The 8,793-nt window shown below is 38.1% G+C and overlaps 1 pseudogene; it reads right to left on the bottom strand.

Annotated features, from left to right (window-relative positions):
* Positions 1–1,014: 1,014 nt before the first annotated feature.
* LOC101425513 (serine/threonine-protein kinase MARK2 pseudogene) lies at positions 1,015–2,709 on the bottom strand (annotated as a pseudogene).
* Between the last annotated feature and the right edge of the window lie 6,084 nt (positions 2,710–8,793).

The following is an 8,793-nucleotide window of genomic DNA, read 5'->3' as shown; positions in this document are numbered from 1 at the left end:
AATTAGTGTAGTGGAGATTGTTCTGTGGTGGTGGCAGAGGTCCAGAGGACCTGCCCAACTCATGTTTTAGGGGCAGAGGTGGTTACCTATCATTGTAACAAATCAGGGTAAGAAGCTTGGACTGCAGCTAATGGGGTCAGGATATTGAGACAATGAGTGGGAGTGACTCTGAACCTTGGCATATTCATGGACATTAGAATACCTTGTAATTGCCAGGGTTAGTGCCATGAAATTAAATCACTAGGAATTTCTAGATGCCTCAGTTTTAGATATAAGGCATTGTGAGGATTTTGAGATGGTGGAGAATTAGGGGGAGACTGAGGGACAGTCAGTTTATTGTGAGGGTGTTATGGATTTAATTCTGTCGCCAGAAAAGACACATTCAAGTCGTAACCCCTATCCTGTAATGACCTTATAGAAATGGGGCCTTCAAAAGCATTGCCTCCAAAATCATCAAGGAGTTTAAACTTTAAAAGGCTCCCAGGATCTGTTGGTCAGTCACAATGCCACTACCTCAGCAAAACTGCAGAGATTGTCCTGGTATGTTTTCCCTGGACCACTTCTTCCCATCCTCCCACCCATCTGACTCCTCTCCCCCTATCTGTTTTCCTCCCCCTCCCCTTCTCCTTCTTTGCTTCCATATGGGTCAGAGAGGGGAGATTGCTGTGTAGAAATAAATGAAGACAATCTAAAGAACACGCAGAGGCTATTAAAAGCTGGTGATGGCCAGAAAGCCAACCCCCATCACTTTCATTTGGTGGAGAATCCTAGGCAGGCAGGGGAATGGGAAACCTTTAGAATGAAAAAAGGGGAGACTCATTTGGATTGTCTTTGTTTATTTCTACAGAACCATCTCCCTTCCTCAGAAACATAACAGGGGAGGGCAGAAGGGCCCTACTGGAAACTCATCTGTCCAGTCTCTGTGGTTTTGCCCAGGTGGGGGCATAAGGCTCACCTACCAGGTAGGACCAGCTGGTCCCTGCTTTTGTCTCTCAGGTGGCTCCTGGACTCCTTTTAAAAGTTTAACTCCTTTATTATTTTGGAGGCAATGGTTTTGAAGGCCCTGGAGGTGCCTGATATCCTTTCCATTTTAACCCTGTTAAGAGACAGGAAGGGCAATCTACACACCTCCACCCTCCACTGCACAAAGTCCTCCTGTCCTGGTGTGCCATGCATACAAAACAGTTCATAATCCTTGTTAAGATCCCACTCGCAGGCATTGGCATCTAGAACCTGGCAGATCTCCTGCATCATCTCCTGTGGCTCCATGGAGCTTGTTTTCTTCATTCTCCATGTAAATTTCAGTGAGTGTGACTTGGCCTCCTGAGGTTTGAAAATCACCACCAATTCTTTGTTTTCAGGGACATCCATGTTATTCCTGGCAAACCTGAAACAGAATTGTTTCTGTATGAAGTTGAAGCAGCTTCCAGTGGCTCCCTGCTGGCCCTGGCTGTGACTTGCGCTGACTGAGAGCTCACTGTTCATGGAGGGGACAGGGCTGTTGTCCTTCCACTCCAGGCCAGGCAGGGTACTGGCAGGCATGTCAGCTATGATACTGGCCTTCTTCCATGTGGGAAGGGCAGGTTCACTGAAACTCCGCTGCCTGGGGTTGGCAGGGATGGGAGGCTTTATCTGGTGGGATAGGGAAAGACTAAAGCTGTTGTTCAGATTAACTGAAGGTTGGGGCCTCAGGGTGCTGGTGTTGCCCTCCAGGTTACATGTCTTATTGCTCAAGAGTAGATAGGTGGCCATCACTTCATCATATTTCTGGCCTATCAGTGAGTCATGAATCTCTTCCCGAGTGTATCCCATGGAGACCATCAAGTCAGTCCGCCAGGGGTCCATGCAGTTGGGGAGTGGTTCCTTATAAGGCCCAAGTTCTTGTTCATGGTCTATGTTCATCCACATGTCTCTCATAATATGCTCTAATGTTCCTCTTTGGCTGGAATTTAGAACGAGGCATTTCCTCAACAGGTTTTCACACTCCACTGACATGTGGAGGGGTATGTTGTATTTTCCACTCAGTACTTGCTCCCTGAGCTCCTTCAAGTCCTCTCCAACAAAAGGCAGGGATCCAGTGACCATTGTGTACAAGATGACTCCCAGGCTCCACACATCCACTGCTGGCCCATCGTACTCTTGGCCTTGGAAGAGTTCTGGGGCAGCATAAGGGGGACTGCCACAGAATGTATGCAGCTTTTCACCAAAACTTAATTCACTGCTGAAGCCAAAGTCTGAAATCTTTATGTTCATTTCAGCATCCAAGAGGAGGTTCTCTAACTTTAAATCTCTGTGCACAATATACTTCTGGTGACAGTACTGCACAGCAGACACTATCTGGCGGAATTTGGCTCGGGCCTCTTTCTCTGCCATACTGCCATGAGCCACTAGGTATTCAAACAGCTCCCCTCCACTAGCATACTCCATGGCAATGTAGAGAGTTTTCTCAGTCTCCATGACTTCATATAATTGCACTATATTTGGATGATTTAAACCCTTCATTATGGTGACCTCACGGGATAGTTTCTGGAGGCTGGAGGAGTTCTGTTCATTCTTCTCGATTATCTTCACAGCTACTTCCTTCCCTGTAAGGATGTGCTGGGCCAGCTTCACTTTGGCAAAATTACCCTTTCCAAGTGTCTTTAGAAGTCGGTAATTTCCAATAAGGGTGTCCTCCTCCTCCAAGTTGACTGAGAGATCCTGTAGCATGTTGGACAGACTGGGAGACAAAGAGTCCAAATGAAGGTTTAAAATAGAGAAAGTTGTATATATATATATATCCTCAGAATAAAATAATTCCACAAGTCCACCTGATGACTCAGATAAAAATAATATAATAAAATTAAATTAAAACTTAGAAAAGAAATAAAAATAGAAAATGGGCAAAAGTAAATAAAAAGAAAAATAAGAAAAGGAATAAAGCTGAGAAAATAAAAAATAAAGTAATGAAGGAAAAAAAAAGAAAACAAAAAAAAGAAATTAAAAATAAATTTCCTGATCCACAGTAATTGAAAAACACAGGTTGCGAGGGACTTGTTTAGGATCTAGTACTTCCCAAATAAATAAATAAATTTAAAAATTAGGAAAAAAAAAAGAAAATGAAAAAAATAAAAAGAATAAAATAGGAGAAAACAAAAAAGGAAAGATTAAAGAAATTTGAAAACATAGAAAAGAGAAACAAATGAAAAAATAAAATGAGAACTATAAAATTATACAATGAGAATAAACAGCCAAAGACTGAAGAGAAATAAGAAATTCAGAAAATACAAAACAAGCAAAAAGAAAAGAAATTAAAACAAATACAATAGACCAAAAACCCCTCTTAATTCCAGCAAGTAAACCACTAACCTGAAGTAGAAGAATTGCATTCCTAATTTACCAGAATATTACATAGGGGTTGGAATTGAAAAAAGGAATGAATGAAGGAAGGAGGATGGAATAGGGGAAGAGAGAGAGAGGCAGGGAAGAAAGGAAAAAGAGAAGTAAAAATGGAATAAAATAAGAAAAAAGAAAATTAGAAAAAATAGTATAAAGAAAAAGTGAGGAAAAGAAAAAAGAAAAATGTGGAGAGGAACAAATGAAAACTATAAACTCAGAAAATGGTTGTAAACTGAATAAAGTAAAAAATAAAATGCAGAAAAAAGAAAAGATGAAAAAGACAAAAATGAGAAAAAAATAAGGAAAATGAAAATAAAAGATGAACATAAAAGATAAAATGGGAAAATGAAATTTTAAAAAAGAAAAAATTGAAAAAATAGTGGTGAAAAATGAATACAAAAGAAGAAAATAAAAGGAAACAAAGAAAATAGTGTAAACATTTAGACCTACAGAATAATAGTTGTTGTTGCTGTCATAGCAAGAAATAGACCAGTCAACGCTTGGGATAATCCTCAGGGGTTTTCTCCCTTTTTGGTCTTAAGAACACCTATACTCATTAAAAACTATACATACAAATATTAAGGACCCTAAAGAGTTTTATGTGGCTTTTACCTTACTAGCAATTAAAACTTAATGGCCTTTTCATTTCAGATTTTAAACACTGTAATATGTTTTGGCTGTTAGAGATCTGAGAATGTCTACACTGAAAATATTCATTTCCTTTTTCTTTAAACTCTGAATGATTAGTCTCAAAATGATGCCACAATTTCAGTCATCAATATAGTATGCAAAAATGGTATGTTGTGTAAGACACAATAAGTTACCTTTTTAATATATATAAGTCAGAGTAGTATTGTATTTTCCTTTCTCATTTACAATACTGCCCAATTTCTTTGGAGTAGATTCCTCCATTACATGAGCCAGATAACTTGCTGATATGTTGGTTCCAGTATCTTTATTTTATTTTTTTTGTTTGGAAACCATTCAATTAGATAATTTATTGTTTCCCATGAAAAGACCATACTTGCCTTTCTATTATAATTTGCCATCAACATTGTTGTTGTTACAGTATTCCTCCGCCCACAGTATCTTTATTTATTTATTTATTTTTAAAAATTTACTTTTATTTATTTCTCTCCCCTTCCCCCTCCCCCAGTTGTCTGCTCTCTGTGTCCATTTGCTGTGTGCGTGTTCTTATTTGTCTGCTTCTGTTGTCAGCGGCACGGGAATCTGTGTCTCTTTGTTGTTGCATCATCTTGCTGCTTCAGCTCTCCGTGTGTGTGCGGCGCCATTCCTGAGCTGGCTGCACTCTCTTTTGCGCTGGGCGGCTCTGCTTAAGGGGCACAATCCTTGCGCGTGGGGCTCCCCTACACTGAGGTCACCCCTGCGTGGCAGGGCACTCCTTGCGCACATCAGCACTGCGCATGGGCCACCTCCACACGGGGCAAGGAGGCCCGGGGTTTGAACCACGGACCTCCCATGTGGTAGACGGACGCCCTAACCACTGGGCAAAGTCCGCTTCCCTCCAGTGTCTTTAAACGTAGAGTTTGCAGGACTGGGTTGAGAAAGCAAACCTCTTTTCTAAGGCAGCGATCCATCATAGTCTGTGGCCCTCTTATTCATCTTGAGTAGGTAGCTCCAGGTACTGGACATAGTACTCGAACCCTCAGGAGAGGTAAACAAAATGCCCATACATGTCTTTAAGGAAAACATTTTTTGAAGTATAATGTAGATGCAGAAAACGCACAAAGCATCAGTGTACAGCCTGGTGACAGTTCACAAACCGAACTCATCTTATTAATTTGCATTGAATTCAAGAAACAGAACGTTCCCAACTCCCTAAACCTTTCACCCCCATGTCCCTTTCCAGTCACTTTCTCCTCAATAACAGCACTATTCTGACTTCTAAGAGCAGTGACTGGATTCAGACAGTATTAAAACCTTTGTGTCTTCTTCCTTTGCTCGTTGGGGGAATCTGAAAAAACCATGGATCAGGCTTGTGGACCTCCACAGGCTGGGCTGAATCAACTATATGTAGAAATCCAGGGGAAGGGAAAATATCCAGCTGGGTTATAAGTGCTCATGCTCAGAATTTATCATTGGGATCATACTGTTAATATTTATACACGGTTTTTGCCAATCATGTTACATTTTTTCCTTTACATTTTTCCTGACCATATTAAAATATGTTTGTATACGTATATGTTTAATGTTTACATGTGTATATTCATATTTACAACATAATTACACACATCTGTATAAATAGACATACATATATGCATAAATAATTTAAAATGTTAAAAGATTGTACAATATTTCATCATTTAGATGAAATACTGATCCCTAAACTTAGATGTTGAGGATGTTTCTATCCTATGGCAGTGACTTTAACAGACTTCCCTACCTGATTTTGAGTTCGGGGAGCTGAACATTCACTTCTAAAACATCTCCCACAGCACTGGCTTTTCCTGCTCCCTAAGACTGTCCATCAGTGTTCTGGCACAGTGGTGACTCTCTCACACTGCACTGGGCTTTTTTAGTGGATTGTTTCCCTTTCCTGCATTATACTGGAAGCTCCCTGAATCAGGACATTTGCTGATTCATTTTCTTAGCACCTTGTCAAACATGTTGCTTAGATTCAGTATGTTCTTAACTAAACACCAGGTTTTGAGTGAAAGGGCAGACACACACAAAGTGGGCATTTCCAACCCACCTCTATTGAGCTTCTTCCATCCTGGCGAAGCAGTATTCTAAGTTAATAATTAATTCGGCACCCCAAACTACTTAGTGAGCCCTGAGGGAGATGAGTGTTCCTACATCCTACAAACTGGATTTATACAGATGCTTTAACGCTTTATACCTAATAGGATTTTCCAAGGGCATTTTGTATTGCTCATTGTTCTCTTTTCTGAAACTGAAAAAGTGCGATGAGGGTTTACTAGGGAAGGATGGGTCAAGTTGAAGTTTTCTATTGGCATGACTTAAGAGAATATTATTATTTTGATTCCTAGGTAAGGAGACACTTTCAAGATTACATTGCAGTTCTGAAAAGAACTTAATACCACTGGAGGAAAAGAGTTAGAATAAAAAGTTACGTCCTTCTCTTTTGAATTCGAATGGGTGAAAAGAAATTCATGCACACAATTTTACCCGGTCCTTGATTTTAATGTTGACCTTATTGTTTCAAACATTTTTGATACCTGTAGAATTGGACTGATAAATGAAAAATAGACTTCTATTTATTGGCAGCTGAGACAAGAACTACCTTCGAGAACTACCTTCGAGAACTAGCACATCCTTTGTTTCAGACAAACTGAAATACTCTGTGGTCCTTACATAGCAACTTCATTGCTCTGTATTTCTATGTGAGTTTTGGGAAGTGTCTAGCTTTGCTGCCTTCCCTTATTTCTTAATTACTTTGATTACTTCAAACAGCAATAATAATGTGATGTGGTATTACTGACATAGGTAGGTAGAAAAACTATGCCAATGATAGCACATTGAACAGGAGGGGGGGAAGTATATTAGTCTAAAGTTCTTGCAATGAAATGAAATGGTATAATATTAAATCAAGACTGTAATCAAAAGAGTGACTAATACAATAAGATATGGCAAAAATTACTAAGATATGGTTATACATCCAATAGAAAGCTAAAATGAAATACTAAAAACTATAACAAATACAGTTTTTGCAAAAGAAAAAATATAAATAAAGAATAGGGGAGAAAAACCTGGTGGGACAAACAGAAAAAACTAGATGTTACATTTCAAACAACCATATCAACAATTATATTTAATTAAAGCAAACTTGAACTAAATGCATTGCATAAAAGGCAGAAAGGTGGGAAGAGGACGTGGCTCAACTGATAGAGCATCCATCTACCATATGGAGGGTCCAGGGTTCGATCCCCAGGGCCTCCTGACCCATGTGGTAAGCTGGCCCATGCACAGTGCTGCCGTGCACAAGGAATGCCATGCCGCACAGGGGCGCCCCTGCCTAGGCGTGCCCCACGTGCAAGGAGTGCACCCCGCAAAGAGAGCTGCCCCGCGTGAAAAAGGCAGAAATGTTATATTAGATTTAAAAATAAGGCTCAATTTTATGTTATTTATAACAAATACATTTTAAAAATAAAGCTAGGGGCAGGTTGAAAGAATAGGAAAGATATTCTCTATAAAACATATGTATTAAAACTGGCATGTGTCTTATAATATCAGATCAAGTAGTCTTAAAGGAAACAGTATGAGTAGATAAAAAGAGTGACATTTCATAATTATACGATGGACTTCTTCTTAAGAAGCTATCACAGCTCTAGAGTGTAATAGTTTCAAAACATAGAAAGGAAAACAGAACTGAAGGAGGAAACGCACAAATACATAATTATAGTTGGGGAATTTAACCTTCCATCAGCAACTGATAGATAAGTAGACAAATATAAAATAAATAATGATACTGAAGATTTGAGGAACACTACCAGCCAGCTTAACCTACCTGATATTTATTGAACACTACACTTAACTGTAAAATATGCATTCTTTTCACATGTATTTGGAACATTTGCCAAGATGAACTATATATTAAAGAATAAAAAACTCATTAAATTTCAGAGGACTTAGATAGAGTATATTCTCCAATCAAAACAGAATTAAATAACAAATCAATAACTGAAAGATATCTTGGAAATCCTAAAGTATTTGTCAATTAGAAAGCATTCTTCTAAATAACTCATGGGTAAAAAGAAGAAATCATAAAGGGAATTTGAAAATAAAAAGCAACAGATCAAAATCTGTAGGATGTAGATATAGCAGTGTTTAGAAGAAAATTATGACTTTTAATGTTAGAAAAGAAAATAAATTTAATATCATGATCTGAGTTTCAACATTAAAAGGCTAGAAAAAGAAGAGCAAATTAAGCCCAAATAAATAAAAGAAATAATAAACAGAAGTGTGAAAATCATTAAATTAGAAAAGACCAACAGTAGAAAAAATCATCAATTTAAAAAGTTGGTTCTTTGAGAAAATCAATAAAAGTGATAAACTTATAGCTAGACTGATTAAAAATAAAGAGAGAAAGGAAATATCACTTTAGAACCTAAGACTAACAGGAAAGTAAAGGAATATTATGAACAACTTTATGCCAAAAAATGAAGCAACTTAGACAAAATGGACATATTCCTTGAAAGACATTTTACCAAAACTGACAAGAAGTTGAAAATCTGAATTGCCCTAAAAAATAAATTAACTATATTTATAATTAAAAATCTGATATGGAAAAACTCCTGGCTCAGATTTTTCCTTTGGTGAAGGATATCAAATATTTAAAGGAGAAATAACAGTATGCTAAACAAACTCTCTTGGGATATAGAAGAGGAGGGAATATTTTCCAACTCATTTTATGAGACAGCATAATTCTGATAC

This window comes from Dasypus novemcinctus, chromosome 19 (genome assembly GCF_030445035.2).
Source record: "Dasypus novemcinctus isolate mDasNov1 chromosome 19, mDasNov1.1.hap2, whole genome shotgun sequence".
In the NCBI taxonomy this organism is placed as follows: domain Eukaryota; kingdom Metazoa; phylum Chordata; class Mammalia; order Cingulata; family Dasypodidae; genus Dasypus; species Dasypus novemcinctus.
The sequence above is the reverse complement of the archived record's forward strand: the minus strand, read 5'-3'. Positions and strand labels throughout refer to the sequence as shown.